The following is a 21,378-nucleotide window of genomic DNA, read 5'->3' on the forward strand; positions in this document are numbered from 1 at the left end:
ATGTGTCTGTCCCCGGGAAAATTGCAATATAGATGAAACTGTTTTGCACCTTTTCTGGAATTGTTATTTTGCACAAAAGGTTTTTAGACTAATTGGTTCTTTATTGAAATTCCTAACAGGTCTAAAAGTTTTAAATCATGAAGTTGTTTTATATGGCAAAAGTGATGGAGTTACGAAAGAAAAAGAGAGAATTTTGTGGATTTTTATCAACTGTACAAAAAATGTATTATGGAAAGTTCGTAATATCCTTGTCTTCAAAAGAGATTTTATTTGTGAAAAAGAATGTTTGAAGATGATATACAGTGAAGTTTACTTGTACTATTTAATTGATAAAAAGAGATTTGGGCAGAAAAAAGCATTAGCTATGTGGAATTTACATTTATGGAAAACAGTATTTGAAGTATTGTAAAAATTTTCTTGTGATGTATTTAAGTTTTTGAGTTTTTTCAATAAAAATGTAAAAAAAAAAAATCTGTTCTTATCAGTTTAATATCTGATACGTCCCCTATCTGGGGACCATATATTAAATGGATTTTTGAGAACGGGGGCCGATTTCGAAGCTTGCTTCCGTCGCCCTATGCATTGACCCGATATGGCAGTATCTTCGGGTACAGTGCACCACCCCCTTACAGGGTTAAAAAGAAAGATTCCTACTTTCATTGCTACCTGCTTGCTGGCTAGCCAGCTAGCCAGCCCTGTGGGCCTTGCTGCTGCTGCTGCTGCAGCCAAAAAACAAAAGGTGGTGCTGCTGCTGCTTCTGCTGCTTCTGCTTGTGTCTGGCCGCTGTTGGAGCGTCCAGGCACAGGACTTCTGCTGCTGCTGACTAAATGGCCTCCTTAATTGGATCATTTGAGTAGCCAGCACACCTGTGCAGGTAGGGCATGACATGATAGGCAGCTGCCTTGATAGCGGGTGGGTGCTGAATGTTCCTAATTGACAAAATAAGATTAATGCTTATGAAGAAATATAAAATCTCATCCCTTCCCCAATATCGCGCCACACCCCTACCCCTTAATTCCCTGGTTGAACTTGATGGACATATGTCTTTTTTCGACCGTACTAACTATGTAACTATGTAACATAACATGGGGGGGGTCTCCTGGCTGTTCACACAGGTGTGTCATTGCTGTACATTGACCATGCATTGTTTCTGTGGTATTGCAAAGGCAAAGACAAATGCTTCCAGCCATCCATTGCACTAATGGATTGGTCATCAGCTGGCTGTCTATGTCCCGCATCAATATAGACCAAAGTACAGAGGGTTAGGCTATGCTATAGTGCACCTACCTGATGCATCAGAAGGTGCGAGGCCCTTGCTAAATTCTGTGCACAGACTTTGAGATCTATGCTTTAGACTGTATCTAAACCTGCTCCAACATGGACTGACATTCTGGCCTACTTTCAGCCGATGCGACTTGTCTGTCGCTGAACAGTCGCTTTTTATGTATTCAGCACCTATGTATAATGTTGTAAAAATGCTCTAGAAGCTAAAGTCGCAGAAATGTCACACATATTTGGCCTGCAACTTTCTGTGCGACAAATTCAGACAGGAAAAATCAGTATAAATCCTTAGAAAATTATCCCCCAGTGTCTCCATCTGCTGGCGGTATTGAATAAGCATTGCTGCACTGATGGGGTATGCATTAGACGAAAAAAAAGAAGAAAAAGAAGAATAATACGCCCAGAAAAGAGGCGAAAAGGAGAAAAACGTAAAAAAACGTGAAAAAAAAGTAAGAGGAAGAGAAGGGAAAAAAAGGTGGAAATGGGTTTAAAAGTGATTTCGGCGGAGAAATATATATATATATATATATATATATATATATATACGCGCACACACACACATATATATAAACGTATTCTCCGTTGAGATATTGCAGCCGCTGCTGTGTCCAGGCCCAGGAGCCTTAGCACTGTGCTGTGATGTCACTCAATACCACTGACATCACTAGGTGTAAACAACATCTCTCCTTTGCTGTGTATGTGACTATGGAGCTGTTTGGTGATGTCGTCTATTATGGCCTTCATAGAAGCAACAGGAGATTGTTGCATCCATCTAGAACCCTCAGAACTACAGTGCTATGATGTCACTCACTTCCACAGGCCTTGCAGAGTGTAAACAACAACAACCCAGCTTTGTCGTGTATGTAACCATAGGGATTGTGATGTCACCTAGAACCTTCACAGCAGCGACAGCTTTATGAGGAGCATCAGCACTGCTCTGCCTGAGCAGAACCATCACCGCCATAGGTTGTCAAATAACCCGGATTTAACCCACACAGGTAAGTCCAATGGGGTGCAGGCATGTCCTCTATGCTTACAGCTTCCCGTGGGTGTTGGTTTGATACCGTTTGGGGACAGCCAAGGAGGCATCTGCAGGCAACAAAGGTAGGTGTGTGCTTGTGTGTGTGTTTCCTATGCAGATCCTAAGCCCAGTGTCACATGCAAGTAGGAGGAGTAAGAAGGGTTCCTGGCAAATCCGGGTTATGGATTGCATTTAAAAAGGCCCCGTGGGAGTGCAATGGGCCCCTGTCTTGCTGCTTAGCAATAATGGTATGGGTTTAGGTTCTGCTGTGTGTACTGGTGGTTGACTGCCCCCCAGCCCAGAGTGTGCATGGAAAATTGTCTGGCAGCCTCCCTGACAGCAAGCAGTGATAGTGCCCATGAAGGGGACCTTGTTGGGCCCGCCCCTTTCACGGTTATCGCTTCTCGGCCTTTTGGCTAAGATCAAGTGTAGTATCTGTTCTTATCAGTTTAATATCTGATACGTCCCCTATCTGGGGACCATATATTAAATGGATTTTTGAGAACGGGGGCCGATTTCGAAGCTTGCTTCCGTCGCCCTATGCATTGACCCGATATGGCAGTATCTTCGGGTACAGTGCACCACCCCCTTACAGGGTTAAAAAGAAAGATTCCTACTTTCATTGCTACCTGCTTGCTGGCTAGCCAGCTAGCCAGCCCTGTGGGCCTTGCTGCTGCTGCTGCTGCTGCTGCAGCCAAAAAACAAAAGGTGGTGCTGCTGCTGCTTCTGCTGCTTCTGCTTGTGTCTGGCCGCTGTTGGAGCGTCCAGGCACAGGACTTCTGCTGCTGCTGACTAAATGGCCTCCTTAATTGGATCATTTGAGTAGCCAGCACACCTGTGCAGGTAGGGCATGACATGATAGGCAGCTGCCTTGATAGCGGGTGGGTGCTGAATGTTCCTAATTGACAAAATAAGATTAATGCTTATGAAGAAATATAAAATCTCATCCCTTCCCCAATATCGCGCCACACCCCTACCCCTTAATTCCCTGGTTGAACTTGATGGACATATGTCTTTTTTCGACCGTACTAACTATGTAACTATGTAACATAACATGGGGGGGGTCTCCTGGCTGTTCACACAGGTGTGTCATTGCTGTACATTGACCATGCATTGCTTCTGTGGTATTGCAAAGGCAAAGACAAATGCTTCCAGCCATCCATTGCACTAATGGATTGGTCATCAGCTGGCTGTCTATGTCCCGCATCAATATAGACCAAAGTACAGAGGGTTAGGCTATGCTATAGTGCACCTACCTGATGCATCAGAAGGTGCGAGGCCCTTGCTAAATTCTGTGCACAGACTTTGAGATCTATGCTTTAGACTGTATCTAAACCTGCTCCAACATGGACTGACATTCTGGCCTACTTTCAGCCGATGCGACTTGTCTGTCGCTGAACAGTCGCTTTTTATGTATTCAGCACCTATGTATAATGTTGTAAAAATGCTCTAGAAGCTAAAGTCGCAGAAATGTCACACATATTTGGCCTGCAACTTTCTGTGCGACAAATTCAGACAGGAAAAATCAGTATAAATCCTTAGAAAATTATCCCCCAGTGTCTCCATCTGCTGGCGGTATTGAATAAGCATTGCTGCACTGATGGGGTATGCATTAGACGAAAAAAAAGAAGAAAAAGAAGAATAATACGCCCAGAAAAGAGGCGAAAAGGAGAAAAACGTAAAAAAACGTGAAAAAAAAGTAAGAGGAAGAGAAGGGAAAAAAAGGTGGAAATGGGTTTAAAAGTGATTTCGGCGGAGAAATATATATATATATATATATATATATATATATATATATATATATACGCGCACACACACACATATATATAAACGTATTCTCCGTTGAGATATTGCAGCCGCTGCTGTGTCCAGGCCCAGGAGCCTTAGCACTGTGCTGTGATGTCACTCAATACCACTGACATCACTAGGTGTAAACAACATCTCTCCTTTGCTGTGTATGTGACTATGGAGCTGTTTGGTGATGTCGTCTATTATGGCCTTCATAGAAGCAACAGGAGATTGTTGCATCCATCTAGAACCCTCAGAACTACAGTGCTATGATGTCACTCACTTCCACAGGCCTTGCAGAGTGTAAACAACAACAACCCAGCTTTGTCGTGTATGTAACCATAGGGATTGTGATGTCACCTAGAACCTTCACAGCAGCGACAGCTTTATGAGGAGCATCAGCACTGCTCTGCCTGAGCAGAACCATCACCGCCATAGGTTGTCAAATAACCCGGATTTAACCCACACAGGTAAGTCCAATGGGGTGCAGGCATGTCCTCTATGCTTACAGCTTCCCGTGGGTGTTGGTTTGATACCGTTTGGGGACAGCCAAGGAGGCATCTGCAGGCAACAAAGGTAGGTGTGTGCTTGTGTGTGTGTTTCCTATGCAGATCCTAAGCCCAGTGTCACATGCAAGTAGGAGGAGTAAGAAGGGTTCCTGGCAAATCCGGGTTATGGATTGCATTTAAAAAGGCCCCGTGGGAGTGCAATGGGCCCCTGTCTTGCTGCTTAGCAATAATGGTATGGGTTTAGGTTCTGCTGTGTGTACTGGTGGTTGACTGCCCCCCAGCCCAGAGTGTGCATGGAAAATTGTCTGGCAGCCTCCCTGACAGCAAGCAGTGATAGTGCCCATGAAGGGGACCTTGTTGGGCCCGCCCCTTTCACGGTTATCGCTTCTCGGCCTTTTGGCTAAGATCAAGTGTAGTATCTGTTCTTATCAGTTTAATATCTGATACGTCCCCTATCTGGGGACCATATATTAAATGGATTTTTGAGAACGGGGGCCGATTTCGAAGCTTGCTTCCGTCGCCCTATGCATTGACCCGATATGGCAGTATCTTCGGGTACAGTGCACCACCCCCTTACAGGGTTAAAAAGAAAGATTCCTACTTTCATTGCTACCTGCTTGCTGGCTAGCCAGCTAGCCAGCCCTGTGGGCCTTGCTGCTGCTGCTGCTGCTGCTGCAGCCAAAAAACAAAAGGTGGTGCTGCTGCTGCTTCTGCTGCTTCTGCTTGTGTCTGGCCGCTGTTGGAGCGTCCAGGCACAGGACTTCTGCTGCTGCTGACTAAATGGCCTCCTTAATTGGATCATTTGAGTAGCCAGCACACCTGTGCAGGTAGGGCATGACATGATAGGCAGCTGCCTTGATAGCGGGTGGGTGCTGAATGTTCCTAATTGACAAAATAAGATTAATGCTTATGAAGAAATATAAAATCTCATCCCTTCCCCAATATCGCGCCACACCCCTACCCCTTAATTCCCTGGTTGAACTTGATGGACATATGTCTTTTTTCGACCGTACTAACTATGTAACTATGTAACATAACATGGGGGGGTCTCCTGGCTGTTCACACAGGTGTGTCATTGCTGTACATTGACCATGCATTGCTTCTGTGGTATTGCAAAGGCAAAGACAAATGCTTCCAGCCATCCATTGCACTAATGGATTGGTCATCAGCTGGCTGTCTATGTCCCGCATCAATATAGACCAAAGTACAGAGGGTTAGGCTATGCTATAGTGCACCTACCTGATGCATCAGAAGGTGCGAGGCCCTTGCTAAATTCTGTGCACAGACTTTGAGATCTATGCTTTAGACTGTATCTAAACCTGCTCCAACATGGACTGACATTCTGGCCTACTTTCAGCCGATGCGACTTGTCTGTCGCTGAACAGTCGCTTTTTATGTATTCAGCACCTATGTATAATGTTGTAAAAATGCTCTAGAAGCTAAAGTCGCAGAAATGTCACACATATTTGGCCTGCAACTTTCTGTGCGACAAATTCAGACAGGAAAAATCAGTATAAATCCTTAGAAAATTATCCCCCAGTGTCTCCATCTGCTGGCGGTATTGAATAAGCATTGCTGCACTGATGGGGTATGCATTAGACGAAAAAAAAGAAGAAAAAGAAGAATAATACGCCCAGAAAAGAGGCGAAAAGGAGAAAAACGTAAAAAAACGTGAAAAAAAAGTAAGAGGAAGAGAAGGGAAAAAAAGGTGGAAATGGGTTTAAAAGTGATTTCGGCGGAGAAATATATATATATATATATATATATATATATATATATATATATACGCGCACACACACACATATATATAAACGTATTCTCCGTTGAGATATTGCAGCCGCTGCTGTGTCCAGGCCCAGGAGCCTTAGCACTGTGCTGTGATGTCACTCAATACCACTGACATCACTAGGTGTAAACAACATCTCTCCTTTGCTGTGTATGTGACTATGGAGCTGTTTGGTGATGTCGTCTATTATGGCCTTCATAGAAGCAACAGGAGATTGTTGCATCCATCTAGAACCCTCAGAACTACAGTGCTATGATGTCACTCACTTCCACAGGCCTTGCAGAGTGTAAACAACAACAACCCAGCTTTGTCGTGTATGTAACCATAGGGATTGTGATGTCACCTAGAACCTTCACAGCAGCGACAGCTTTATGAGGAGCATCAGCACTGCTCTGCCTGAGCAGAACCATCACCGCCATAGGTTGTCAAATAACCCGGATTTAACCCACACAGGTAAGTCCAATGGGGTGCAGGCATGTCCTCTATGCTTACAGCTTCCCGTGGGTGTTGGTTTGATACCGTTTGGGGACAGCCAAGGAGGCATCTGCAGGCAACAAAGGTAGGTGTGTGCTTGTGTGTGTGTTTCCTATGCAGATCCTAAGCCCAGTGTCACATGCAAGTAGGAGGAGTAAGAAGGGTTCCTGGCAAATCCGGGTTATGGATTGCATTTAAAAAGGCCCCGTGGGAGTGCAATGGGCCCCTGTCTTGCTGCTTAGCAATAATGGTATGGGTTTAGGTTCTGCTGTGTGTACTGGTGGTTGACTGCCCCCCAGCCCAGAGTGTGCATGGAAAATTGTCTGGCAGCCTCCCTGACAGCAAGCAGTGATAGTGCCCATGAAGGGGACCTTGTTGGGCCCGCCCCTTTCACGGTTATCGCTTCTCGGCCTTTTGGCTAAGATCAAGTGTAGTATCTGTTCTTATCAGTTTAATATCTGATACGTCCCCTATCTGGGGACCATATATTAAATGGATTTTTGAGAACGGGGGCCGATTTCGAAGCTTGCTTCCGTCGCCCTATGCATTGACCCGATATGGCAGTATCTTCGGGTACAGTGCACCACCCCCTTACAGGGTTAAAAAGAAAGATTCCTACTTTCATTGCTACCTGCTTGCTGGCTAGCCAGCTAGCCAGCCCTGTGGGCCTTGCTGCTGCTGCTGCTGCTGCTGCAGCCAAAAAACAAAAGGTGGTGCTGCTGCTGCTTCTGCTGCTTCTGCTTGTGTCTGGCCGCTGTTGGAGCGTCCAGGCACAGGACTTCTGCTGCTGCTGACTAAATGGCCTCCTTAATTGGATCATTTGAGTAGCCAGCACACCTGTGCAGGTAGGGCATGACATGATAGGCAGCTGCCTTGATAGCGGGTGGGTGCTGAATGTTCCTAATTGACAAAATAAGATTAATGCTTATGAAGAAATATAAAATCTCATCCCTTCCCCAATATCGCGCCACACCCCTACCCCTTAATTCCCTGGTTGAACTTGATGGACATATGTCTTTTTTCGACCGTACTAACTATGTAACTATGTAACATAACATGGGGGGGTCTCCTGGCTGTTCACACAGGTGTGTCATTGCTGTACATTGACCATGCATTGCTTCTGTGGTATTGCAAAGGCAAAGACAAATGCTTCCAGCCATCCATTGCACTAATGGATTGGTCATCAGCTGGCTGTCTATGTCCCGCATCAATATAGACCAAAGTACAGAGGGTTAGGCTATGCTATAGTGCACCTACCTGATGCATCAGAAGGTGCGAGGCCCTTGCTAAATTCTGTGCACAGACTTTGAGATCTATGCTTTAGACTGTATCTAAACCTGCTCCAACATGGACTGACATTCTGGCCTACTTTCAGCCGATGCGACTTGTCTGTCGCTGAACAGTCGCTTTTTATGTATTCAGCACCTATGTATAATGTTGTAAAAATGCTCTAGAAGCTAAAGTCGCAGAAATGTCACACATATTTGGCCTGCAACTTTCTGTGCGACAAATTCAGACAGGAAAAATCAGTATAAATCCTTAGAAAATTATCCCCCAGTGTCTCCATCTGCTGGCGGTATTGAATAAGCATTGCTGCACTGATGGGGTATGCATTAGACGAAAAAAAAGAAGAAAAAGAAGAATAATACGCCCAGAAAAGAGGCGAAAAGGAGAAAAACGTAAAAAAACGTGAAAAAAAAGTAAGAGGAAGAGAAGGGAAAAAAAGGTGGAAATGGGTTTAAAAGTGATTTCGGCGGAGAAATATATATATATATATATATATATATATATATATATATATATATATACGCGCACACACACACATATATATAAACGTATTCTCCGTTGAGATATTGCAGCCGCTGCTGTGTCCAGGCCCAGGAGCCTTAGCACTGTGCTGTGATGTCACTCAATACCACTGACATCACTAGGTGTAAACAACATCTCTCCTTTGCTGTGTATGTGACTATGGAGCTGTTTGGTGATGTCGTCTATTATGGCCTTCATAGAAGCAACAGGAGATTGTTGCATCCATCTAGAACCCTCAGAACTACAGTGCTATGATGTCACTCACTTCCACAGGCCTTGCAGAGTGTAAACAACAACCCAGCTTTGTCGTGTATGTAACCATAGGGATTGTGATGTCACCTAGAACCTTCACAGCAGCGACAGCTTTATGAGGAGCATCAGCACTGCTCTGCCTGAGCAGAACCATCACCGCCATAGGTTGTCAAATAACCCGGATTTAACCCACACAGGTAAGTCCAATGGGGTGCAGGCATGTCCTCTATGCTTACAGCTTCCCGTGGGTGTTGGTTTGATACCGTTTGGGGACAGCCAAGGAGGCATCTGCAGGCAACAAAGGTAGGTGTGTGCTTGTGTGTGTGTTTCCTATGCAGATCCTAAGCCCAGTGTCACATGCAAGTAGGAGGAGTAAGAAGGGTTCCTGGCAAATCCGGGTTATGGATTGCATTTAAAAAGGCCCCGTGGGAGTGCAATGGGCCCCTGTCTTGCTGCTTAGCAATAATGGTATGGGTTTAGGTTCTGCTGTGTGTACTGGTGGTTGACTGCCCCCCAGCCCAGAGTGTGCATGGAAAATTGTCTGGCAGCCTCCCTGACAGCAAGCAGTGATAGTGCCCATGAAGGGGACCTTGTTGGGCCCGCCCCTTTCACGGTTATCGCTTCTCGGCCTTTTGGCTAAGATCAAGTGTAGTATCTGTTCTTATCAGTTTAATATCTGATACGTCCCCTATCTGGGGACCATATATTAAATGGATTTTTGAGAACGGGGGCCGATTTCGAAGCTTGCTTCCGTCGCCCTATGCATTGACCCGATATGGCAGTATCTTCGGGTACAGTGCACCACCCCCTTACAGGGTTAAAAAGAAAGATTCCTACTTTCATTGCTACCTGCTTGCTGGCTAGCCAGCTAGCCAGCCCTGTGGGCCTTGCTGCTGCTGCTGCTGCTGCTGCAGCCAAAAAACAAAAGGTGGTGCTGCTGCTGCTTCTGCTGCTTCTGCTTGTGTCTGGCCGCTGTTGGAGCGTCCAGGCACAGGACTTCTGCTGCTGCTGACTAAATGGCCTCCTTAATTGGATCATTTGAGTAGCCAGCACACCTGTGCAGGTAGGGCATGACATGATAGGCAGCTGCCTTGATAGCGGGTGGGTGCTGAATGTTCCTAATTGACAAAATAAGATTAATGCTTATGAAGAAATATAAAATCTCATCCCTTCCCCAATATCGCGCCACACCCCTACCCCTTAATTCCCTGGTTGAACTTGATGGACATATGTCTTTTTTCGACCGTACTAACTATGTAACTATGTAACATAACATGGGGGGGTCTCCTGGCTGTTCACACAGGTGTGTCATTGCTGTACATTGACCATGCATTGCTTCTGTGGTATTGCAAAGGCAAAGACAAATGCTTCCAGCCATCCATTGCACTAATGGATTGGTCATCAGCTGGCTGTCTATGTCCCGCATCAATATAGACCAAAGTACAGAGGGTTAGGCTATGCTATAGTGCACCTACCTGATGCATCAGAAGGTGCGAGGCCCTTGCTAAATTCTGTGCACAGACTTTGAGATCTATGCTTTAGACTGTATCTAAACCTGCTCCAACATGGACTGACATTCTGGCCTACTTTCAGCCGATGCGACTTGTCTGTCGCTGAACAGTCGCTTTTTATGTATTCAGCACCTATGTATAATGTTGTAAAAATGCTCTAGAAGCTAAAGTCGCAGAAATGTCACACATATTTGGCCTGCAACTTTCTGTGCGACAAATTCAGACAGGAAAAATCAGTATAAATCCTTAGAAAATTATCCCCCAGTGTCTCCATCTGCTGGCGGTATTGAATAAGCATTGCTGCACTGATGGGGTATGCATTAGACGAAAAAAAAGAAGAAAAAGAAGAATAATACGCCCAGAAAAGAGGCGAAAAGGAGAAAAACGTAAAAAAACGTGAAAAAAAAGTAAGAGGAAGAGAAGGGAAAAAAAGGTGGAAATGGGTTTAAAAGTGATTTCGGCGGAGAAATATATATATATATATATATATATATATATATATACGCGCACACACACACATATATATAAACGTATTCTCCGTTGAGATATTGCAGCCGCTGCTGTGTCCAGGCCCAGGAGCCTTAGCACTGTGCTGTGATGTCACTCAATACCACTGACATCACTAGGTGTAAACAACATCTCTCCTTTGCTGTGTATGTGACTATGGAGCTGTTTGGTGATGTCGTCTATTATGGCCTTCATAGAAGCAACAGGAGATTGTTGCATCCATCTAGAACCCTCAGAACTACAGTGCTATGATGTCACTCACTTCCACAGGCCTTGCAGAGTGTAAACAACAACAACCCAGCTTTGTCGTGTATGTAACCATAGGGATTGTGATGTCACCTAGAACCTTCACAGCAGCGACAGCTTTATGAGGAGCATCAGCACTGCTCTGCCTGAGCAGAACCATCACCGCCATAGGTTGTCAAATAACCCGGATTTAACCCACACAGGTAAGTCCAATGGGGTGCAGGCATGTCCTCTATGCTTACAGCTTCCCGTGGGTGTTGGTTTGATACCGTTTGGGGACAGCCAAGGAGGCATCTGCAGGCAACAAAGGTAGGTGTGTGCTTGTGTGTGTGTTTCCTATGCAGATCCTAAGCCCAGTGTCACATGCAAGTAGGAGGAGTAAGAAGGGTTCCTGGCAAATCCGGGTTATGGATTGCATTTAAAAAGGCCCCGTGGGAGTGCAATGGGCCCCTGTCTTGCTGCTTAGCAATAATGGTATGGGTTTAGGTTCTGCTGTGTGTACTGGTGGTTGACTGCCCCCCAGCCCAGAGTGTGCATGGAAAATTGTCTGGCAGCCTCCCTGACAGCAAGCAGTGATAGTGCCCATGAAGGGGACCTTGTTGGGCCCGCCCCTTTCACGGTTATCGCTTCTCGGCCTTTTGGCTAAGATCAAGTGTAGTATCTGTTCTTATCAGTTTAATATCTGATACGTCCCCTATCTGGGGACCATATATTAAATGGATTTTTGAGAACGGGGGCCGATTTCGAAGCTTGCTTCCGTCGCCCTATGCATTGACCCGATATGGCAGTATCTTCGGGTACAGTGCACCACCCCCTTACAGGGTTAAAAAGAAAGATTCCTACTTTCATTGCTACCTGCTTGCTGGCTAGCCAGCTAGCCAGCCCTGTGGGCCTTGCTGCTGCTGCTGCTGCTGCTGCAGCCAAAAAACAAAAGGTGGTGCTGCTGCTGCTTCTGCTGCTTCTGCTTGTGTCTGGCCGCTGTTGGAGCGTCCAGGCACAGGACTTCTGCTGCTGCTGACTAAATGGCCTCCTTAATTGGATCATTTGAGTAGCCAGCACACCTGTGCAGGTAGGGCATGACATGATAGGCAGCTGCCTTGATAGCGGGTGGGTGCTGAATGTTCCTAATTGACAAAATAAGATTAATGCTTATGAAGAAATATAAAATCTCATCCCTTCCCCAATATCGCGCCACACCCCTACCCCTTAATTCCCTGGTTGAACTTGATGGACATATGTCTTTTTTCGACCGTACTAACTATGTAACTATGTAACATAACATGGGGGGGTCTCCTGGCTGTTCACACAGGTGTGTCATTGCTGTACATTGACCATGCATTGCTTCTGTGGTATTGCAAAGGCAAAGACAAATGCTTCCAGCCATCCATTGCACTAATGGATTGGTCATCAGCTGGCTGTCTATGTCCCGCATCAATATAGACCAAAGTACAGAGGGTTAGGCTATGCTATAGTGCACCTACCTGATGCATCAGAAGGTGCGAGGCCCTTGCTAAATTCTGTGCACAGACTTTGAGATCTATGCTTTAGACTGTATCTAAACCTGCTCCAACATGGACTGACATTCTGGCCTACTTTCAGCCGATGCGACTTGTCTGTCGCTGAACAGTCGCTTTTTATGTATTCAGCACCTATGTATAATGTTGTAAAAATGCTCTAGAAGCTAAAGTCGCAGAAATGTCACACATATTTGGCCTGCAACTTTCTGTGCGACAAATTCAGACAGGAAAAATCAGTATAAATCCTTAGAAAATTATCCCCCAGTGTCTCCATCTGCTGGCGGTATTGAATAAGCATTGCTGCACTGATGGGGTATGCATTAGACGAAAAAAAAGAAGAAAAAGAAGAATAATACGCCCAGAAAAGAGGCGAAAAGGAGAAAAACGTAAAAAAACGTGAAAAAAAAGTAAGAGGAAGAGAAGGGAAAAAAAGGTGGAAATGGGTTTAAAAGTGATTTCGGCGGAGAAATATATATATATATATATATATATATATATATATACGCGCACACACACACATATATATAAACGTATTCTCCGTTGAGATATTGCAGCCGCTGCTGTGTCCAGGCCCAGGAGCCTTAGCACTGTGCTGTGATGTCACTCAATACCACTGACATCACTAGGTGTAAACAACATCTCTCCTTTGCTGTGTATGTGACTATGGAGCTGTTTGGTGATGTCGTCTATTATGGCCTTCATAGAAGCAACAGGAGATTGTTGCATCCATCTAGAACCCTCAGAACTACAGTGCTATGATGTCACTCACTTCCACAGGCCTTGCAGAGTGTAAACAACAACAACCCAGCTTTGTCGTGTATGTAACCATAGGGATTGTGATGTCACCTAGAACCTTCACAGCAGCGACAGCTTTATGAGGAGCATCAGCACTGCTCTGCCTGAGCAGAACCATCACCGCCATAGGTTGTCAAATAACCCGGATTCAACCCACACAGGTAAGTCCAATGGGGTGCAGGCATGTCCTCTATGCTTACAGCTTCCCGTGGGTGTTGGTTTGATACCGTTTGGGGACAGCCAAGGAGGCATCTGCAGGCAACAAAGGTAGGTGTGTGCTTGTGTGTGTGTTTCCTATGCAGATCCTAAGCCCAGTGTCACATGCAAGTAGGAGGAGTAAGAAGGGTTCCTGGCAAATCCGGGTTATGGATTGCATTTAAAAAGGCCCCGTGGGAGTGCAATGGGCCCCTGTCTTGCTGCTTAGCAATAATGGTATGGGTTTAGGTTCTGCTGTGTGTACTGGTGGTTGACTGCCCCCCAGCCCAGAGTGTGCATGGAAAATTGTCTGGCAGCCTCCCTGACAGCAAGCAGTGATAGTGCCCATGAAGGGGACCTTGTTGGGCCCGCCCCTTTCACGGTTATCGCTTCTCGGCCTTTTGGCTAAGATCAAGTGTAGTATCTGTTCTTATCAGTTTAATATCTGATACGTCCCCTATCTGGGGACCATATATTAAATGGATTTTTGAGAACGGGGGCCGATTTCGAAGCTTGCTTCCGTCGCCCTATGCATTGACCCGATATGGCAGTATCTTCGGGTACAGTGCACCACCCCCTTACAGGGTTAAAAAGAAAGATTCCTACTTTCATTGCTACCTGCTTGCTGGCTAGCCAGCTAGCCAGCCCTGTGGACCTTGCTGCTGCTGCTGCTGCTGCTGCAGCCAAAAAACAAAAGGTGGTGCTGCTGCTGCTTCTGCTGCTTCTGCTTGTGTCTGGCCGCTGTTGGAGCGTCCAGGCACAGGACTTCTGCTGCTGCTGACTAAATGGCCTCCTTAATTGGATCATTTGAGTAGCCAGCACACCTGTGCAGGTAGGGCATGACATGATAGGCAGCTGCCTTGATAGCGGGTGGGTGCTGAATGTTCCTAATTGACAAAATAAGATTAATGCTTATGAAGAAATATAAAATCTCATCCCTTCCCCAATATCGCGCCACACCCCTACCCCTTAATTCCCTGGTTGAACTTGATGGACATATGTCTTTTTTCGACCGTACTAACTATGTAACTATGTAACATAACATGGGGGGGTCTCCTGGCTGTTCACACAGGTGTGTCATTGCTGTACATTGACCATGCATTGCTTCTGTGGTATTGCAAAGGCAAAGACAAATGCTTCCAGCCATCCATTGCACTAATGGATTGGTCATCAGCTGGCTGTCTATGTCCCGCATCAATATAGACCAAAGTACAGAGGGTTAGGCTATGCTATAGTGCACCTACCTGATGCATCAGAAGGTGCGAGGCCCTTGCTAAATTCTGTGCACAGACTTTGAGATCTATGCTTTAGACTGTATCTAAACCTGCTCCAACATGGACTGACATTCTGGCCTACTTTCAGCCGATGCGACTTGTCTGTCGCTGAACAGTCGCTTTTTATGTATTCAGCACCTATGTATAATGTTGTAAAAATGCTCTAGAAGCTAAAGTCGCAGAAATGTCACACATATTTGGCCTGCAACTTTCTGTGCGACAAATTCAGACAGGAAAAATCAGTATAAATCCTTAGAAAATTATCCCCCAGTGTCTCCATCTGCTGGCGGTATTGAATAAGCATTGCTGCACTGATGGGGTATGCATTAGACGAAAAAAAAGAAGAAAAAGAAGAATAATACGCCCAGAAAAGAGGCGAAAAGGAGAAAAACGTAAAAAAACGTGAAAAAAAAGTAAGAGGAAGAGAAGGGAAAAAAAGGTGGAAATGGGTTTAAAAGTGATTTCGGCGGAGAAATATATATATATATATATATATATATATATATATATATACGCGCACACACACACATATATATAAACGTATTCTCCGTTGAGATATTGCAGCCGCTGCTGTGTCCAGGCCCAGGAGCCTTAGCACTGTGCTGTGATGTCACTCAATACCACTGACATCACTAGGTGTAAACAACATCTCTCCTTTGCTGTGTATGTGACTATGGAGCTGTTTGGTGATGTCGTCTATTATGGCCTTCATAGAAGCAACAGGAGATTGTTGCATCCATCTAGAACCCTCAGAACTACAGTGCTATGATGTCACTCACTTCCACAGGCCTTGCAGAGTGTAAACAACAACAACCCAGCTTTGTCGTGTATGTAACCATAGGGATTGTGATGTCACCTAGAACCTTCACAGCAGCGACAGCTTTATGAGGAGCATCAGCACTGCTCTGCCTGAGCAGAACCATCACCGCCATAGGTTGTCAAATAACCCGGATTTAACCCACACAGGTAAGTCCAATGGGGTGCAGGCATGTCCTCTATGCTTACAGCTTCCCGTGGGTGTTGGTTTGATACCGTTTGGGGACAGCCAAGGAGGCATCTGCAGGCAACAAAGGTAGGTGTGTGCTTGTGTGTGTGTTTCCTATGCAGATCCTAAGCCCAGTGTCACATGCAAGTAGGAGGAGTAAGAAGGGTTCCTGGCAAATCCGGGTTATGGATTGCATTTAAAAAGGCCCCGTGGGAGTGCAATGGGCCCCTGTCTTGCTGCTTAGCAATAATGGTATGGGTTTAGGTTCTGCTGTGTGTACTGGTGGTTGACTGCCCCCCAGCCCAGAGTGTGCATGGAAAATTGTCTGGCAGCCTCCCTGACAGCAAGCAGTGATAGTGCCCATGAAGGGGACCTTGTTGGGCCCACCCCTTTCACGGTTATCGCTTCTCGGCCTTTTGGCTAAGATCAAGTGTAGTATCTGTTCTTATCAGTTTAATATCTGATACGTCCCCTATCTGGGGACCATATATTAAATGGATTTTTGAGAACGGGGGCCGATTTCGAAGCTTGCTTCCGTCGCCCTATGCATTGACCCGATATGGCAGTATCTTCGGGTACAGTGCACCACCCCCTTACAGGGTTAAAAAGAAAGATTCCTACTTTCATTGCTACCTGCTTGCTGGCTAGCCAGCTAGCCAGCCCTGTGGGCCTTGCTGCTGCTGCTGCTGCTGCTGCAGCCAAAAAACAAAAGGTGGTGCTGCTGCTGCTTCTGCTGCTTCTGCTTGTGTCTGGCCGCTGTTGGAGCGTCCAGGCACAGGACTTCTGCTGCTGCTGACTAAATGGCCTCCTTAATTGGATCATTTGAGTAGCCAGCACACCTGTGCAGGTAGGGCATGACATGATAGGCAGCTGCCTTGATAGCGGGTGGGTGCTGAATGTTCCTAATTGACAAAATAAGATTAATGCTTATGAAGAAATATAAAATCTCATCCCTTCCCCAATATCGCGCCACACCCCTACCCCTTAATTCCCTGGTTGAACTTGATGGACATATGTCTTTTTTCGACCGTACTAACTATGTAACTATGTAACATAACATGGGGGGGTCTCCTGGCTGTTCACACAGGTGTGTCATTGCTGTACATTGACCATGCATTGCTTCTGTGGTATTGCAAAGGCAAAGACAAATGCTTCCAGCCATCCATTGCACTAATGGATTGGTCATCAGCTGGCTGTCTATGTCCCGCATCAATATAGACCAAAGTACAGAGGGTTAGGCTATGCTATAGTGCACCTACCTGATGCATCAGAAGGTGCGAGGCCCTTGCTAAATTCTGTGCACAGACTTTGAGATCTATGCTTTAGACTGTATCTAAACCTGCTCCAACATGGACTGACATTCTGGCCTACTTTCAGCCGATGCGACTTGTCTGTCGCTGAACAGTCGCTTTTTATGTATTCAGCACCTATGTATAATGTTGTAAAAATGCTCTAGAAGCTAAAGTCGCAGAAATGTCACACATATTTGGCCTGCAACTTTCTGTGCGACAAATTCAGACAGGAAAAATCAGTATAAATCCTTAGAAAATTATCCCCCAGTGTCTCCATCTGCTGGCGGTATTGAATAAGCATTGCTGCACTGATGGGGTATGCATTAGACGAAAAAAAAGAAGAAAAAGAAGAATAATACGCCCAGAAAAGAGGCGAAAAGGAGAAAAACGTAAAAAAACGTGAAAAAAAAGTAAGAGGAAGAGAAGGGAAAAAAAGGTGGAAATGGGTTTAAAAGTGATTTCGGCGGAGAAATATATATATATATATATATATATATATATATATATATACGCGCACACACACACATATATATAAACGTATTCTCCGTTGAGATATTGCAGCCGCTGCTGTGTCCAGGCCCAGGAGCCTTAGCACTGTGCTGTGATGTCACTCAATACCACTGACATCACTAGGTGTAAACAACATCTCTCCTTTGCTGTGTATGTGACTATGGAGCTGTTTGGTGATGTCGTCTATTATGGCCTTCATAGAAGCAACAGGAGATTGTTGCATCCATCTAGAACCCTCAGAACTACAGTGCTATGATGTCACTCACTTCCACAGGCCTTGCAGAGTGTAAACAACAACAACCCAGCTTTGTCGTGTATGTAACCATAGGGATTGTGATGTCACCTAGAACCTTCACAGCAGCGACAGCTTTATGAGGAGCATCAGCACTGCTCTGCCTGAGCAGAACCATCACCGCCATAGGTTGTCAAATAACCCGGATTTAACCCACACAGGTAAGTCCAATGGGGTGCAGGCATGTCCTCTATGCTTACAGCTTCCCGTGGGTGTTGGTTTGATACCGTTTGGGGACAGCCAAGGAGGCATCTGCAGGCAACAAAGGTAGGTGTGTGCTTGTGTGTGTGTTTCCTATGCAGATCCTAAGCCCAGTGTCACATGCAAGTAGGAGGAGTAAGAAGGGTTCCTGGCAAATCCGGGTTATGGATTGCATTTAAAAAGGCCCCGTGGGAGTGCAATGGGCCCCTGTCTTGCTGCTTAGCAATAATGGTATGGGTTTAGGTTCTGCTGTGTGTACTGGTGGTTGACTGCCCCCCAGCCCAGAGTGTGCATGGAAAATTGTCTGGCAGCCTCCCTGACAGCAAGCAGTGATAGTGCCCATGAAGGGGACCTTGTTGGGCCCGCCCCTTTCACGGTTATCGCTTCTCGGCCTTTTGGCTAAGATCAAGTGTAGTATCTGTTCTTATCAGTTTAATATCTGATACGTCCCCTATCTGGGGACCATATATTAAATGGATTTTTGAGAACGGGGGCCGATTTCGAAGCTTGCTTCCGTCGCCCTATGCATTGACCCGATATGGCAGTATCTTCGGGTACAGTGCACCACCCCCTTACAGGGTTAAAAAGAAAGATTCCTACTTTCATTGCTACCTGCTTGCTGGCTAGCCAGCTAGCCAGCCCTGTGGGCCTTGCTGCTGCTGCTGCTGCTGCTGCAGCCAAAAAACAAAAGGTGGTGCTGCTGCTGCTTCTGCTGCTTCTGCTTGTGTCTGGCCGCTGTTGGAGCGTCCAGGCACAGGACTTCTGCTGCTGCTGACTAAATGGCCTCCTTAATTGGATCATTTGAGTAGCCAGCACACCTGTGCAGGTAGGGCATGACATGATAGGCAGCTGCCTTGATAGCGGGTGGGTGCTGAATGTTCCTAATTGACAAAATAAGATTAATGCTTATGAAGAAATATAAAATCTCATCCCTTCCCCAATATCGCGCCACACCCCTACCCCTTAATTCCCTGGTTGAACTTGATGGACATATGTCTTTTTTCGACCGTACTAACTATGTAACTATGTAACATAACATGGGGGGGTCTCCTGGCTGTTCACACAGGTGTGTCATTGCTGTACATTGACCATGCATTGCTTCTGTGGTATTGCAAAGGCAAAGACAAATGCTTCCAGCCATCCATTGCACTAATGGATTGGTCATCAGCTGGCTGTCTATGTCCCGCATCAATATAGACCAAAGTACAGAGGGTTAGGCTATGCTATAGTGCACCTACCTGATGCATCAGAAGGTGCGAGGCCCTTGCTAAATTCTGTGCACAGACTTTGAGATCTATGCTTTAGACTGTATCTAAACCTGCTCCAACATGGACTGACATTCTGGCCTACTTTCAGCCGATGCGACTTGTCTGTCGCTGAACAGTCGCTTTTTATGTATTCAGCACCTATGTATAATGTTGTAAAAATGCTCTAGAAGCTAAAGTCGCAGAAATGTCACACATATTTGGCCTGCAACTTTCTGTGCGACAAATTCAGACAGGAAAAATCAGTATAAATCCTTAGAAAATTATCCCCCAGTGTCTCCATCTGCTGGCAGTATTGAATAAGCATTGCTGCACTGATGGGGTATGCATTAGACGAAAAAAAAGAAGAAAAAGAAGAATAATACGCCCAGAAAAGAGGCGAAAAGGAGAAAAACGTAAAAAAACGTGAAAAAAAAGTAAGAGGAAGAGAAGGGAAAAAAAGGTGGAAATGGGTTTAAAAGTGATTTCGGCGGAGAAATATATATATATATATATATATATATATATATATATATACGCGCACACACACACATATATATAAACGTATTCTCCGTTGAGATATTGCAGCCGCTGCTGTGTCCAGGCCCAGGAGCCTTAGCACTGTGCTGTGATGTCACTCAATACCACTGACATCACTAGGTGTAAACAACATCTCTCCTTTGCTGTGTATGTGACTATGGAGCTGTTTGGTGATGTCGTCTATTATGGCCTTCATAGAAGCAACAGGAGATTGTTGCATCCATCTAGAACCCTCAGAACTACAGTGCTATGATGTCACTCACTTCCACAGGCCTTGCAGAGTGTAAACAACAACAACCCAGCTTTGTTGTGTATGTAACCATAGGGATTGTGATGTCACCTAGAACCTTCACAGCAGCGACAGCTTTATGAGGAGCATCAGCACTGCTCTGCCTGAGCAGAACCATCACCGCCATAGGTTGTCAAATAACCCGGATTTAACCCACACAGGTAAGTCCAATGGGGTGCAGGCATGTCCTCTATGCTTACAGCTTCCCGTGGGTGTTGGTTTGATACCGTTTGGGGACAGCCAAGGAGGCATCTGCAGGCAACAAAGGTAGGTGTGTGCTTGTGTGTGTGTTTCCTATGCAGATCCTAAGCCCAGTGTCACATGCAAGTAGGAGGAGTAAGAAGGGTTCCTGGCAAATCCGGGTTATGGATTGCATTTAAAAAGGCCCCGTGGGAGTGCAATGGGCCCCTGTCTTGCTGCTTAGCAATAATGGTATGGGTTTAGGTTCTGCTGTGTGTACTGGTGGTTGACTGCCCCCCAGCCCAGAGTGTGCATGGAAAATTGTCTGGCAGCCTCCCTGACAGCAAGCAGTGATAGTGCCCATGAAGGGGACCTTGTTGGGCCCGCCCCTTTCACGGTTATCGCTTCTCGGCCTTTTGGCTAAGATCAAGTGTAGTATCTGTTCTTATCAGTTTAATATCTGATACGTCCCCTATCTGGGGACCATATATTAAATGGATTTTTGAGAACGGGGGCCGATTTCGAAGCTTGCTTCCGTCGCCCTATGCATTGACCCGATATGGCAGTATCTTCGGGTACAGTGCACCACCCCCTTACAGGGTTAAAAAGAAAGATTCCTACTTTCATTGCTACCTGCTTGCTGGCTAGCCAGCTAGCCAGCCCTGTGGGCCTTGCTGCTGCTGCTGCTGCTGCTGCAGCCAAAAAACAAAAGGTGGTGCTGCTGCTGCTTCTGCTGCTTCTGCTTGTGTCTGGCCGCTGTTGGAGCGTCCAGGCACAGGACTTCTGCTGCTGCTGACTAAATGGCCTCCTTAATTGGATCATTTGAGTAGCCAGCACACCTGTGCAGGTAGGGCATGACATGATAGGCAGCTGCCTTGAT

The 21,378-nt window shown here is 45.8% G+C and overlaps 10 non-coding genes across 10 annotated transcripts; all 10 read left to right on the plus strand.

Annotated features, from left to right (window-relative positions):
• Positions 1–426: 426 nt before the first annotated feature.
• On the plus strand, positions 427–624 carry LOC130348395 (U2 spliceosomal RNA). Its single transcript, XR_008886076.1, has one exon. It is a non-coding gene; the product is annotated as a U2 spliceosomal RNA (small nuclear RNA).
• Positions 625–2,698: 2,074 nt separating this feature from the next.
• Positions 2,699–2,889, plus strand: LOC130348401 (U2 spliceosomal RNA). The gene has a single exon (XR_008886081.1). It is a non-coding gene; the product is annotated as a U2 spliceosomal RNA (small nuclear RNA).
• A 2,090-nt stretch (positions 2,890–4,979) lies between these two features.
• LOC130348402 (U2 spliceosomal RNA) lies at positions 4,980–5,170 on the plus strand. The gene has a single exon (XR_008886082.1). It is a non-coding gene; the product is annotated as a U2 spliceosomal RNA (small nuclear RNA).
• Positions 5,171–7,257: 2,087 nt separating this feature from the next.
• Positions 7,258–7,448, plus strand: LOC130348403 (U2 spliceosomal RNA). The gene has a single exon (XR_008886083.1). It is a non-coding gene; the product is annotated as a U2 spliceosomal RNA (small nuclear RNA).
• Positions 7,449–9,536: 2,088 nt separating this feature from the next.
• LOC130348404 (U2 spliceosomal RNA) lies at positions 9,537–9,727 on the plus strand. The gene has a single exon (XR_008886084.1). It is a non-coding gene; the product is annotated as a U2 spliceosomal RNA (small nuclear RNA).
• A 2,079-nt stretch (positions 9,728–11,806) lies between these two features.
• Positions 11,807–11,997, plus strand: LOC130348406 (U2 spliceosomal RNA). Its single transcript, XR_008886085.1, has one exon. It is a non-coding gene; the product is annotated as a U2 spliceosomal RNA (small nuclear RNA).
• Positions 11,998–14,076: 2,079 nt separating this feature from the next.
• On the plus strand, positions 14,077–14,267 carry LOC130348407 (U2 spliceosomal RNA). Its single transcript, XR_008886086.1, has one exon. It is a non-coding gene; the product is annotated as a U2 spliceosomal RNA (small nuclear RNA).
• Positions 14,268–16,350: 2,083 nt separating this feature from the next.
• On the plus strand, positions 16,351–16,541 carry LOC130348409 (U2 spliceosomal RNA). The gene has a single exon (XR_008886088.1). It is a non-coding gene; the product is annotated as a U2 spliceosomal RNA (small nuclear RNA).
• Positions 16,542–18,624: 2,083 nt separating this feature from the next.
• LOC130348410 (U2 spliceosomal RNA) lies at positions 18,625–18,815 on the plus strand. The gene has a single exon (XR_008886089.1). It is a non-coding gene; the product is annotated as a U2 spliceosomal RNA (small nuclear RNA).
• A 2,083-nt stretch (positions 18,816–20,898) lies between these two features.
• LOC130348411 (U2 spliceosomal RNA) lies at positions 20,899–21,089 on the plus strand. The gene has a single exon (XR_008886090.1). It is a non-coding gene; the product is annotated as a U2 spliceosomal RNA (small nuclear RNA).
• The last annotated feature ends 289 nt before the right edge of the window (positions 21,090–21,378 follow it).

Source organism: Hyla sarda, unplaced genomic scaffold (genome assembly GCF_029499605.1).
Source record: "Hyla sarda isolate aHylSar1 unplaced genomic scaffold, aHylSar1.hap1 scaffold_882, whole genome shotgun sequence".
Classification (NCBI taxonomy): domain Eukaryota; kingdom Metazoa; phylum Chordata; class Amphibia; order Anura; family Hylidae; genus Hyla; species Hyla sarda.